This window comes from Sturnus vulgaris, chromosome 3 (genome assembly GCF_052056855.1).
Source record: "Sturnus vulgaris isolate bStuVul1 chromosome 3, bStuVul1.hap1, whole genome shotgun sequence".
In the NCBI taxonomy this organism is placed as follows: domain Eukaryota; kingdom Metazoa; phylum Chordata; class Aves; order Passeriformes; family Sturnidae; genus Sturnus; species Sturnus vulgaris.
Window position 1 is genome coordinate 2,651,163 of NC_142245.1, and position 14,103 is coordinate 2,665,265.

Sequence of the window (14,103 nt, forward strand, 5' to 3'; positions counted from 1 at the left end):
AGTTTAAACATTAAGCTGGGAGTACAATGCCTCTTTTTCAAACTAATGCAATTTCTTGAGGCAAAATCTGATATGGCCAGCCAGATTTCCTGAGTGCTAGTTTCTCCTAAGGAGAAAAAAAAAAAAAAAAAGAAAGGAAAAAAAAAAGAGACATCAGTTTAATTTTGATTTGTCCAGTAAACAGATCAAAGCACTGCAGTTCTGCAGAGGAGGTTTACAAAGCCTCATTGTGCAAACATCCTGGGCCTGATGCTGCCAGCTGCACTGAAGCAAATCTCATCTGATGGCAGCCAGTGCTGGTTTGTGCTACATTGTCCAATGCAAAAATTTACACTTTAAAGGCAAGTCAAAATCTTTGAAGTCCCACTTGATCAAAAATTATTAAAACATGCAGCTTGAATTTTTAGGCTGATCTTAACCACATGTAGTTGGAAATGTTTCACACTTCTATTCTGTTGCTTATATACCAAAAGCTGTGTTCAGCTCTAGGCTCCTCCTATTCCAGGGCAATAAATTCTTTGGGTGAAGGAGCATTTTTAACAAATATGTACAACGCCTTAAAGAGAGATTCCAGAACCACCATTAGATCACTGAGAGCTGCAAGACTGCAAAGTGTAAATAATTTTTAGCATAGCTGAAACATCTTTCCAGATCTATGCTTTGTAAGATTGCAATTTCTGCCCAGCCCCTTCTATTTCTTTTCTCACCCAACTGTGCAGTTGAGCTTGTTCAGGGTTTGCTGTTTGGTGCCTTTCACAGAACACAGAGAAAGAGGGAGGAAACAGAAATGACACAACCCATATAAACTAGTTTTTAAATGTTTAGTGGTAGGCCTGATATCTGCAGCTGCCTTGATTATTTGCAAAAGTTTTTTATACATACATATGGTTTTCTCTTGAGTGTCCCTTTAAGCCAGCTTTGCTGATTTAGACTATGTCCATACCATTGCCAAAGCAATTAAAAAAAAAAAAAAGGTGTTCCTGAGTTATGTTCTGACTTAAAAGATTGACAGAGGGAATCCTCAAACTTAGAAACAACACCAAGAAGCACATTGCCATTGCTGCTCCAAGACTGCTGTCAATGGCCATATGCAAAAAATGCTTGATAAATATCCTATAAGAGACTGTGCTCCTAAAACTGAAACTTTGCTCTTTCTGGGCTACAAATCAAAACTGGATCTGTTGCATAACAAAGGTATTAAAGATAATGGCCTATAATACTGCATGGCATGTGAGTGTGAGCAGTGCAAGCAATGCCTTGCTCCATACATTAATCTGCCCCCCTGGGAGCTTGTCCTGGTAGAGCATGTCCATGTCCCTGATTTGCTACATTTTGATTTCCAAGTCAAGGTCAAGAAGTAATTTAGCAGGACCCCTGTTGCTAACACACATGGGCTGCAGGCTTTGGGGAAGTCATCTCGCCACATTAAAAAAGGTCTCAACAATTGGAATATAAAGAGATTAAATAGTCTGAAAGCTGCTTTATACTCTTAGGTACTTCAGCATATTGAACTGAACAACATGGATGCCATTTCTTTTTAACCTGCATATATCAGTTTTGTACATATATTAAAAATGTTGTATTGCAGTGTATTCTCTCATCTGAAGTATCAGCAAATGGGCATCAAGCAGATTAAATAAAAAATAATAAAGACTACATTGGAATAAATGCCATAAAATAAATAATGCAAGGATAGTCCCTGCCCCAGAAACCTTGCAATTTAGGCCATGAACAAAGAATCCTTAAGGGATCATACCAAACCTACCTCACATTCCTGAACTGACATTTACATTGTGCTGTACTTCAGTTCATACTTTCAGGGCTGGAACTATGCACTTGTTCTGATGTGCACTGCTGAAATCTGCTCTGGATCTCGTGGTTCACAAGACAGTGAGCCTTGATGTCAGGCATTATCATTACATTTAAGATAGATATTGAAAAATACCTAATCAGAACACTGTGGGTGAGGGTGTGTGTCGTACTGGATTTAACCCAAGTCCTGCTTTAGAACAATGAAATCTAATTTTTAAAGTGTGACCAGCTATGTCCATACCCAAAAGACAGGGAGACAGGGAAAGGGGACTTGGTGGTGGAATTATCAAAACAACACCAAGCGACAAATAGCTTTCTGTCTGGGCCCCTCTCCTCGTGTGTCACAAAGGGTTACCTGTCCTAACCCAGGAATATCACCATTCCTCCTATGGGATCAAAAGTATCCTAACAGCCGCTCCTTGCTCTGCTGAAATTCAAAACTAAAAATTAGTTTTGAAATTATATCTGCCTCAACATGGTCGTCAAGAATTCCACCAGTACCTCTCCATCCTTAAAAAGTGAAAGCTTTTGACATCTGAACTTACAAACGAGAAGGCTTTAGCCAAATCTGTGGATATAGACTTGGCTTTGGAAGGGATAAACAGAGCCCCATTAGATGTGTAGACCATAGGGAACAAACAAAGTTTGGAAGTTAGGTTCTCAAGTTAACTATTTTACCTGCAGAAACCACACACAGATTTAATCTCCAGCTTTGAAGGTCTGCAGTTGTGCACTTGCAGTGTGCTCTACTCCAGGTCATTTTTTCCTCATACATGGCAAATCCCCCTGCCAAGTCCTGACACTATTTGGATTCTTGTTACCTTTCTTTTGTCAGGTCAAATTTCAAGATTAAAAACAAGAAGAAAATAAAACCACACATTGCCAAACAATAAAAGAGAAGCTATTATCTATCAGTTAGAATAGCTTTTTCCCCATTATTTTCCCTTTGAAAGGGGAAAGGAATGAAGCACTAAATGGACTAACACCATTTTGGCCTATGAATCATCCCTGATAAAACTGCAGATGCACAAACCCAGTCACAACAGTATCACAGTAAGAGTGAACAGATAAATTTCAACAAGCATGCAAAAGGCCCCTCAGATGAGGCAGGATGATTTTGAATTGAATTTTGAGATGCAAGGCTCAAATCAACTCAGGTTACTTGCTTGCAACACCCACGCTCTGTCAACAGACAGTGCTGAAAAGGAAGAGCCAAATCTTGTTAAAATTATGTTTCAGTCACTAAGAGAAGTGCTAATTACCAGCTGGACTGAAGACCACTGAGATAAGCAAAACATTCCCTGCCAAAGCCCTTTAGACAACATTTTTTAATTTCTAAAACCCAAGTTGTGATGATAGCAGGAAGAGATGGAAGGAAGAAAAGGATTCATCCACTTTCAGTCTTGTTTAAATAAAACTTCCTTTAAATGATTTAAAATTAACTGAGAAGCATTATCTTTTCATCAACTTCTACAAAAAGAAAGGCAGACAGAAATTTATTTAGGTAATTAATGTGATATTCACGTATACAGAAGCACTTCTAAATTGAAACTCTAAGTTGGCTTTTAAGTAACTGAAGATTTCAGGTAATGGTTTATGAAACCCAGAAATATCACCAGGAAAGGTTATAGTTTAAATTACCAATCACTTTCTATGGAAGAGATGTTACTCACCTGAAAAAATACAATAAGTCTACAACTTTGAAATTTTTACATATATAGTTTTATAGCTCCTGACAAGAAAAGCAAAAATCGACACCTTACTCTGATATTTACTTCCACTAATGCTTTGAAGAAATGTTTCCACAGACCTTTCTAATGAACCAGGTGAAGCAAAACCTTCAAGATCCAAGTTTTGGTTAAAATTTCAATTTATTCATGAAGGTCATTATGAGAATTTCAATGCTGCTGAAGGTTCAGGCTATTCTTTTAGCTGTATCCCTTTACTGAGGGAAAAGAACTCCCTGACAGGAGGTTGTATCCAGGTGAGGATTGGCCTGTTCTCCCAAGAAAGCAGTGGCAGGACAAGGGGACAGTCCCAGGCTGCACCAGGGGAGGTTTAGGCACAACAAGGCTGATTGAACATTGCAATGGGCTGCTCAGGGACCCGGTGGAGTCACCATCCCTGCAGGTGTTTAAGGAAAGCCTGGATGTGGCACTCAGTGCCATGGTGATGTTGCATCATAGATTGGATTCAATGATTTCAGAGGTCTTTTCCAACCCAACTTTTCTGTGAAAATTGAATAATACAAAAATTACACCCACTAAAAGACTAGGGAAAAAATGTCTTATATCTTGTAGTATTATTGTCTTCTGTAAAGAAAACAATTGCACTTAAAAACAAGAATGAAAATACCCAGCAAACATTCTGACACTAAACTATAGTGGGATGGAGCCAATTCCTAAAAACCAAATAATGTAACTCTTAACACAGCAATGCAATTTCCTCTGCCATTTCTACCTGTGAGGATCAAAAACTGTTTTGCAGTTTTCAAAAGCCTCAAAGTATTGCCACATTGCTCAGCACCTGAATCATGGAAAACCACTCACGGAGTCAATCATTTGATGATTCAAAATTACCTGAAAAACTACCTGTATGTTTTTCCACCTAATTTCAGATCAATTCAATTGATGTTTTTAACGTGTCAGATATCCGAGAGCTGCACTTAGATCTTTGTTTTCACAATATTATTATTCAGTCGTTCTACTGTGGGGAGGGGAGGTGGTTGTTACAGATTAAAGTGAGCAGTGTCTTTTCAAGGGTAAATTAAAAATTAAAGCAGGATGAGATCAGGGAAGATTACCAGGCACTGTTTATTAACTGAGCCTAACTAAATCAAAGGTATATAAATCAGAGCATGCATTTCTTGGCAGATTGATTCAGTTTTGAAAACTGAAGTGCCACAGACTTCATTTAAAAAAAACAAAACAAAACAAAAACCCAGCAATAAAGCTCACTTTTTTTTTCAAAAGTAATCTATTTCATGCCAATTCACAGCAGCTCCTGTGAAGTATTGCTTTCACCTCATGTGTTTTAAAATACAAGAAGCATTTACAAAATAAATACACGTGTTTGTAGCAAAGAATTACTGCAAACATGTATTTTTGATTTCCCCACATCTGGAAATGCGGTTAGATTACATGAGCTTTTTAGTTCATCACTGAAAGATGAAACCTGGAAGAAACTAACAAATAGGAATCCACACAAAACAAACAAAAAATCATTACAGGTAAGAACGAAGTTTTTTAAGTCTTTAAAAAAAAAAGGGAAAAGAAACTCTAAAAATACGTTCCCCAAAACCCTGAATAAATCAACTGGTAGATCATAATTTTAGCCAAAACCCAACAGATCATCTTTATTCTGAGACTACAATCCAAAGATTTAGCACTGAAAATGAAGGTGCAGCAGAGAATATTAAGGTTTTTTATGTGATTTGGACTACCAGATAAAGGTCTAAGCAAGCTGTGATTCTTCTACCGACACAGGGACCACAATTCTACAGTACAAACTTCATTACTAAGAATTCTTCCAAATGAACTCAGCCAGACCAGCAGAGATGAAGACTTATCCCTTCCATACCAAGCCAACTTGCAATAGGAACAACACCCAGTGTTTCTCCACAGTGATGATCACCCTGCTCTCTAGAGATAAAAGCAAAATGCAGAGCATTGATCCTGCTGTTACCCTTTCCTATCCCTCCAAGCCTTTGTGCACCTTCACTCCCTGCTGGATTCATCCATTAGCAGCTGAGGAGTGCCTTTGGGGGTTCTCTCTCCCAAGCCCACAATCCATACATCCATCCTCAAAAGCACCCATACAGGTTACAGAGCCCACCAGCATCACACCAACTTATTAACTCTCCCAGTTAAGTACCACATGCTTCTTCCAAGGTGTCATTCTTCAGTAATTCCACAGGCAAGAGATGGTATTACTCCCATAAAAGCAGTGCAAATACTTCAGTTACCTGATGCAAAGAGTAATTTAAGACATTTTCTTGTATAAAGACACACAGATGAAATGGCACCCCAACTATTTTTATATGGCTCTTCTAGTTCAGCTGATGTTCTCATTAGGATATCTCAAAGGAGACCATTTTATCAACATCTGTTTACCAGGCTGGGCACATATGCCAATTCCAGCACTTTCTCAGGTTGTAAAGGAAAACAAACAAAAAATTAAAAGCCTGCAGAGCCAAACATACACAATACTTTAGAATGCATCCAAGTAGACAACAGTCTCCTTGAGAAGAGTAAAATTATACCAGTGACATGTGAATGCAGAAAAGCAGCAACCTGTACAACTAAAAAAAAAATTTTGCCCAGTTTGTCCTCACCTGGGCCAAGGTCTTCTCAGAAGTTATTTATCTTCCTGGCCACCTGGTACAGTCACAGGTCATCAAAAAGCTACTCTGTATTTCATAGCCAAAACCAAGAGCATCAGCAAAAAGAACAGCCAGACTCTGCTACATACTGCCAGATTTGAAGGGCTTGGGGAAAATGGAAATGAATCTCTGTATCAATTCAGTCGCAGCAGAGAGATTCCAGGACCTTCCCCTGGACAAATGCACACCGGGAGCTGCTCCTGCCAGCCCCAGACCGAGCAGAGGAGGCCACCGGGGTCCCCGAGCCCCGGCTGCTGTGCCTGGGGGAATGTGGCACCGGCAGCCCCCGGGACGCCGAGCCGCAGCTGAGCCTCCTCCCGCCCGGGCTGCCCTATTTGAGCCCTCGGTTGTTCTCGCAGGTCACATCGCTCCCCGCCCCTCGAAGCCCCCACCTTCTCCTCCAGCCCGGGGATTCTCCAATCAAAGCAGATAAGCGCATCATGTGAGGGATGGCAGACACGCTGAGGGGAATTTCCGAGAGCTCCACCGCACCTGCAGCATCCGCGAATACAGGAGATTTCCAGTGTGAAAACGACAAGGCAAGCAGGGGTGCCAAAGTATCCGCGTTACCTGCAACTCACAGCTCCAGACTGCAGCAGCTCATTTGCAATCTGCTCTGATATACCTGCGACCACATTCCATCTTCCCTTGTCATTTAATGTATGACAACTATTCCTAAGCATCTTTTGCTAGAGAAGCAGTACACAAATAACACAGGCTGAAAGACCAGAAAGCAATAATTACTCACTCTATTCTTTGCTGATGTCAGACATGCAGTACAGCTCTCCAAATCCACCAGAGCACCCAATTAATCTGCACTAATCCTCAAGAACTATATCTGAAAAACAAATAGTAAAATCAAATCATCCAACAGCCTCTGCCTGCCTTGCAGTCACCACACCATGCATGCTACCCAACCTCTTCTTTAACAGATCTGTGCTTCCTTCTCACCTCTGCAAACAAACCTACTGAGAATTCATCAGCCTCTCTCCCTGCCTTCTTCAGAAATGCTTTTCTTTCCATGATCATAGTCCTCCATAGAAAAAATTATACCAGTTCTGTTGGGTTCAACAGATCACGTTAGCCTTGCCAAAGAAACCACACCATGGCTTTATTTCCTACTTCCCAATAAGGCGTTCATATTCCATTTCAACTCACACTTCACCGAGAAGAATTCTGCACGAATTATCCTAATTTGTGTATTTCAACACAAGCAGGCTCTCACTGCAGCTATCAATTCCTTTCTTCCTTCTGTTTCCTTTCAGCAGTGGCAGCAGCAGTCTGATGGCAGAGACAGAGCCAAGCACCCTGGATCCAGCTCCCAGCCTCGGCTGGGAGGAGAGTACAGAACATCCGTACGTACAACAAGTACAGCACATGCAGCAACATCAACAGTGGACCATCCCCAAAAAAGAAAACCAAAAGGCAAATGTGAGAAACATGGCGATTTTAGGCATGGGAAATTGATATGTTCAAGGAGTAGAAAAATGGGAACAAAAACTCGTAGAGTTTTGAAAGATCAAGGAGGAAAAGAATGTCACTTTGGTATGAGAAGTTTTTTCATCCGACCTTTCTCATTCAAGACCACAGCTTACATCTCAGACAACTCCCTTATTACTTGCTGTTTGCCACATCACCAGTGTTCACAGGATCATGGACACTCTGGATCATTGGAATCCAAGAGATGCTCCTTATTAACCTTTCAAGTCCTTATTCTCTTTTGCCCCCTTTATTAGTCACTGACCTCGTGGCTGATTACTTCCAGTCTGTAGGAGTGCGTGTGCTCAGGCAAAATGTAGAAATTGTTAGAAAGGGAAATTTATCTGTAACTTCAAGAATAAAGAGCCTGCTCTTTAACACCTTTTTCATACCCATTTCCTCCTTGCTAAAGTGCACCCAAACATTTCTGAAGCTGAATATATAGTCCCTCTTGGCTGGCAAATTGCTAGACCAGCTGCAGACATAAATTACTTTTATGTAACTATTTGATAGCTCAATGATATTTGTAAATTTTCTATCTTCATAATTTCAGATGGCGTTGCACAAAAAACACAACGGAATACAAATACCAAGACTAGATTAAGACTTTTCCAGTAAATGGTCTATTGGTACAACATCTGAGAAGGAACAACATAGAGGATTTAATTTGAACAGTCCCTTTTAAATCCAGCTTCTGTAATGTTGCACATCTGCTCAAGGTCTTCCAGGTTGCAAGGTTGACTCACAAAGGAAGTTAAAATTTGAGAGCTCCAAAGTCAACCGAACAGAACCAGTTTCTTTCAGAATGGAGAGGGCAAAGGCACGTCTTTACTTCAGCAACACCAATTTCAACCACTCCACAAACAGACCTTACAATGGAGCACATTCCTAACAGGCTGTCTCACCTCGTTTGCCTAAAGCTCCCAGTTATGTTACTGGGGAAAGAACAGGCTCTTATTTTGAGGAAAGATCAGACACAGAACTCAGCTCTCCAGGTGCAGGACCTCAGGGTGGTACAATTATAAATCCTGTATAACATGGAAAGCAAGGCCATACTTTTGGATATATGGCAGCTGCCAATCAACTTCTTAACCTGTACTTTTGAGCCCTGGCTATTGCATAAAGAAAGGTGAGAGACCCGCTACGAGGAATTAGGAGCACTTATGGGTTGTAGAATTGATTTTTTTTTTATCAGGCAGCATGGAGCAATTGCATAAAGTCAGATTATGGATTCACCTGCAAGGTGGTCATAAAACAGGGGAGGACAAGGGATGCTCCACACCATATCCATTGTCTATCTGTCCCATGATCAGCTATCAGCCACAGGTGGGACAGCATCACGACTGAGCTTAACAACACTGACTGGCAATGGAAAAGAACAGGAAACCACAAAGAGATCCAAGTAATAGCTCCATCTGCCACAGAAACCTACACCGTGCAAAAGACAAGTAACCTCAAAAGCTGGATACCTTGTACTTCTCCCTTTTCAGGAGCAGATACACTACATTAACCTAGCCTTTCAGGGACACCCTCACTGCTCCCCAGGAACAGGCTCTCTCCCACAGAGAGACTGACTCGTGCTTCTGAGAACTCCAAAGGTGAAAGGAAACATTATAGCCATGCACAAATACCATTTAGCCAAAACCAGTAACAAGGGAAACCGGACACCATGACTTCATATTAAGCTAGGAGGCTCTCCAGAGGAGAGGAAGATGAAGGTTTTCTTCTCCAAAAAACAAGATTCTTCTGCTGTTGCACAGGTACAGCTTTAACAAATACTTCTTTCCGTGGCTGGTACGTAGAATGACTCGTAAGGCAAACTGACAGAAGAAGCCACAACACTTGACTATCTAGTACAAGGTGATGTTGGTCTTCAAAAGGAGGGAATGCAAGTACTGATTTTCCTCCAGGATCCCTGCAGGGAAGACATCAGCAGCCCATCACCCAAAAGTCTGCTGGGGAGGAATCTCTTAGCCACAGTTGTGCTGCACCATCTATTTCTGTGACTGGCAGAAGCCGCTTGGGAGCATCTTGCCCTGAAAATTGCAGATTCCAGGCATCAGTGGTCCAAGGACAGCGAGGAAAGGGTTGTTCTGATGCTGTTTCCTATGTTGTGGCATCCCATTCCAGGCACTCAGATACATTATCATGTCTTTCTGGAACAAGGAACTTACTACTAGGCCTAATTAATTCATTCCAGAATGGCTGGGAATTTGTCTTTTTCCACAGGTTCATAAGCCTCTTAGCCATATTTACTGAACTTTCAGCTCTTTGGAATACAAAGTCCAAAAATCACATTCTTTTTCTGCAGGAGCAAGAGGACCACAAAACCTGCTCCCAGAAAGTCCTGCCCGAATAAAATTTATCTGAGCCTTTGATGCGTGCACATAGGTAATTTTGATGTGGTGCTATTCATGAATCTTTCATAAGAATAAGATGTCCTAAATAGTATAATCAAAAAAACTTTTGAAGAGTTAACAGGCTGGATCATAAACACCTCCACTGCGTTCAACTTCTGCAGACATCAAAGAGTCTTCCCCAAACCAGATGCATTACATATCCTGCAAAATTAGTAAATGTACTCAAGCCATCAATTTTGCAATTTTTGAAGTAGCACAATGCATCTATTTATTAGAGAATGGAACTAAGCCCAGGCTGCTGATTAGCCATCCTACAAATAATGCTTATGCAACCCTTCGTAATGATTTCCACTAACAACCAACCAGAGATTTTATGACTTGGAAAATTTCACTTCTAAACCAATTTACAACACTTCCCAAAATCTAATGGGACAGATGATTGAAACTACAGAGGAAACCAGCCTTCCCCGAAATCAATGAGGTGCAATTTTCATAAGTAGTCTCTCCTAGGTAAGATGCCTGCATTAAGTTTTGGTTCTCATTTCTAAAATCCTCATAAAATTCTCTGTCCCTTCCTCCCTTTCCTCTAGAAAAGGGATTAATTCGATTTTAAGGAAAATATTAAAACAGCAGTTTCAGACTTCAGTCTCTGGCAAATTACAAAGAGGAAGGAATAGCAATTGAGCTGTTAAAACCACCAAGGAACGCAAATCACTGAAGAATTCGAAAAGCCCACAAAAATGACATGATAAAAAATGAAAGAGAAATATAAAACAAGTCCTTTCGGTAAGCACAAAACTTATATTCCTGCAAGTTTTCAGCACAGTATACCTAAGCCTGGTGAAAATGAAGCCATCAGTTCCTACACAGCTGTAACAAATACTTGACAGACTTCCAGCACAGCCCCAAGTTCACCATCACAGCCAGATATTACTGGAACAAATGCCCAAAGGCTGCAACAGAAGTCAGCAGAGTATATCAAGCCCAAACAACTCGCCATTGTTTTTGAAAAGGTGAAAACAACACAGTATTTTGTGTGAAACATAACAAAGAAGTATTTCCTCTGACAGTAAGGGAAATTCAAACAATTCAATTCACTTCTCTTTCCTGCCCCTTTTGGTCTTTCTTCCCCTTCAAGGTTCTGTCTCCCCTGCATTCTAAGAAAAAGCTGTGACTGTAAGTTATGCATAAATCCATGACAGAAAGCACTATTTTAGAACAAAGCTCCTGTGCGTGGGTGCATGTCTTTAAAACAAAAAGCATTGTTACTCTACCAAGTGCATATCCACAGCCAGCAATCAAATCAGATCCTCACATTTTATTTTGACAGCCACGCAGTTATATTTTCACCAGGGGTTTGACTTTCCTATCAATACCTGGTTTTTAGTGCTATCATCAAGAGATGAATCAAAACTGACACGTGTAGGCACACTGGTACTAATGGTTGTGGAAGAGAATTCTCATCCTAGAGCTCTGTAATTTATTTTTAATTACTTCGTGAAGTTACCAGTTGCAGGGAGGAATAAATCTGTTCTCAACTCGTATTTAGGAACCGTCTCTGTACAACACGAAATTGCTCGGCTGTGTATAACAATAATTATTTTGTGGTACACGGCACTATTAGGTACCCTTGATCTGCTGAAAGCCTGCAAATACTGTGGCCATAACAATTCCAGAAGTTGGAGAGATTAACCTGAAGTGAGTAGTATCAGCTTGCTAACCCTGCTCATGCAAACTCCAAAATACAACCCTGAGCACAAACGTGTTATAAAAGAATCTGCTCCGTCCTCCTGCAGGATCCAAAACGCGACGTTTTCCCAAGGACCCTCGTTAACACCAATTATTAAACTGAAAATTCCATGGTGTAACAGCAAGTGAAGTTTGAGAAACACAAATATTATTTACGTATTAATAGAGGATGATGCACACGTGTAAGATTTTATACCATGTAGCCCCTACCATCCACCTTTGCTGTAGATGCATCCCCATGGACACTTTAAAATTATATAAACTCCCCCTGAGATAATGATTATTCTGTAACTTTCTAAAATCATCCCCCTTTGAGAAAGTATTACTTAACAAATACACATTAAATACCTCACAAGCGCATTAGATCCTTGGGTTTCTACTAGATGCTAGCATAAAAGAATATTCGTAATTTATTTTGAGATATTAAAAAAAAAGAAGACAAGGCTGGATAACTGTAACTGGAAAGGATAAACAGGATTAAGTAACAGGTGTCTGACTGCACATAATTCAAAGTTGTGCATGGAATACAGTGCACAGCCTTGGAATGGCTGTGGAATGGAAATGGAAACATTGCTTTTGCACCTTGCTTTGAAAATTACCACTAAGTGATTTAAAAACGACTTGTAAATTATAACCACACAGACAGAGGCAACAGGAGCACTTGTATCCCCAGAGACCTTTGGATATATATAAAAGAAAACAAACAATCTTCAAAGGTGAGCCTGCCTTCCTCCCAGCGGAAAAAAAAAAAAAAAAAAGGAAAAAAAAAAAAAAGGAAAAAAAGGAAGGAAAAAAAAAACCCACTGCAAGAAAGTTATACTTAACTACACAGAAACATTTGTCACACCGCCCAGCACTGACAAAATCCGGATACACTCAGAAACTACAGCAGCGAGGATGAGGGGAAGACTCCAGCCGCCAGGCGCACACACAGCGGGATCCACACACAGAGGGATCCACACACGGAGCCTGACATGGAGCACACGGACACGCGTGAACGCGGCACCCGTGTGTGCGCACAGCCCTGCATGTGTGTCACACACAGGCACGGGGGATGGCACGCAGGCACACCTATGTGGCACACACCCGTGTGTGACAGACCCACACGGATGTGAGGGACCCGGCGCTGACAGACCCTCACAGGTGACAGCCCCACACGCTTGTGGCAGCCCCGCATGTCCGGCGGCCCCACGCGCTTGTGGGGGCCCCACACGCTCGCGCCCGTCCCTCGCGGCCGGGGGAGCCCAAGGTTACGGCCCGGCGCGGGGGGGGGCCCGGGCAGCGCCGCTCCCCGACAAGGGCGCGAAGCCGCGGACAGAGCCGCGGCCGCCCCCCGTTCCCCCCACCTCAATGGTGGCCGCTCCCGCCGCCCTTACCTCAGGCGCCGAGGCTGCTTCCTCCTCCTTCTCCTCCTCCTCCTCACGCTGTGCCAGTGTCTGTGTGTGTGTGTCCGTGTGTGTGTGTGCGACCCGCCCGCCCCACAGCGGCGGCGGCTCCTCCTTCCCCCCTCCCTTCCCTTCCCCTCCCTCCTCCCCCGCCGCCGCGCCCGCCTCAACCCCCGCAGCGCCGAGAGACGCGGTACGGACGGGGGAAACCCCAGGGCGGCCGCCGCCTGTGCTGGGCGGGCCGGGCCGGGCCGGGCCGCCGCCGCCGCCGGCTCCCCCCGCCGCCGCGCAGGGCTGCGGGCAGCGCATGGCAAGTGGGCGGCGGGGCCGCGGGCGCGGAGCTCCGCCCGCACGGCCCCGGGCGCGGAGGCTCCGCGGCGCTGCCCGGCACCCGCAGGTACCGCACACGTGCCCCCGGAGGATGCCCGCGCCGGCGCGCCTCTGTCTACTACACGTATTGGAAAAGGGCAAGGAGGAAATCCCCTTTCCCCCGTGTGCTCCCGGGCTCCCGCCAGGCCTGCTGCTTTCCACGCGGCCGACGGGAGACAGGGGATGTTGCGGAGGCCGCTGGAGGGTTCCCAAAGTCTCGCAGTTTTCGTCTCAAAATGACAGTTGGACTCCTCGAGGTTTATGCGGAGTGAGCCTTGGAGGAGCGCGGGATTCCCTGTCCCGATATCCCCTGGCCAGCCTTTTCACAGCTCATGACTGTCTGTAAACCACTGCCATGGACTGCCCTCGTGCCCTCCCTGTGCTCCCCCGTTTCTGTCTCCTCATGATTTCAGGAGAAATGTTTTCCCCCGCGTCAAGAAAAAAAAAAAAAAAAAAAAAAAAAGAAAACCAAAACGTGGAACGCCCACAAAACCAAACAACCTGCTCAGCTTTACAGGCGAAGCAGGTTCCCCATCCCTGTTCACCTGCAGCCCACCCTCTTGGACTT

At 43.1% G+C, this 14,103-nt stretch overlaps 1 protein-coding gene across 7 annotated transcripts in view; it reads right to left on the reverse strand.

The window, feature by feature from the left end:
* The window catches only part of PLCB4 (phospholipase C beta 4), a 182,627-nt gene extending 169,339 nt beyond the window's left edge, over window positions 1–13,288 (reverse strand). For 4 of the 7 annotated variants that reach the window (XM_088162808.1, XM_088162806.1, XM_088162807.1 and 1 more), the window contains exon 1: window positions 13,158–13,288. The gene's annotated coding sequence lies outside the window, so the exon portion shown is untranslated. Of the gene's footprint in view, window positions 1–6,145; window positions 6,224–6,941; window positions 7,032–13,157 lie in introns of those variants that run through there. The other 3 variants (XM_014895066.2, XM_088162805.1, XM_088162804.1) reach the window with 3 other exon arrangements.
* Between the last annotated feature and the right edge of the window lie 815 nt (window positions 13,289–14,103).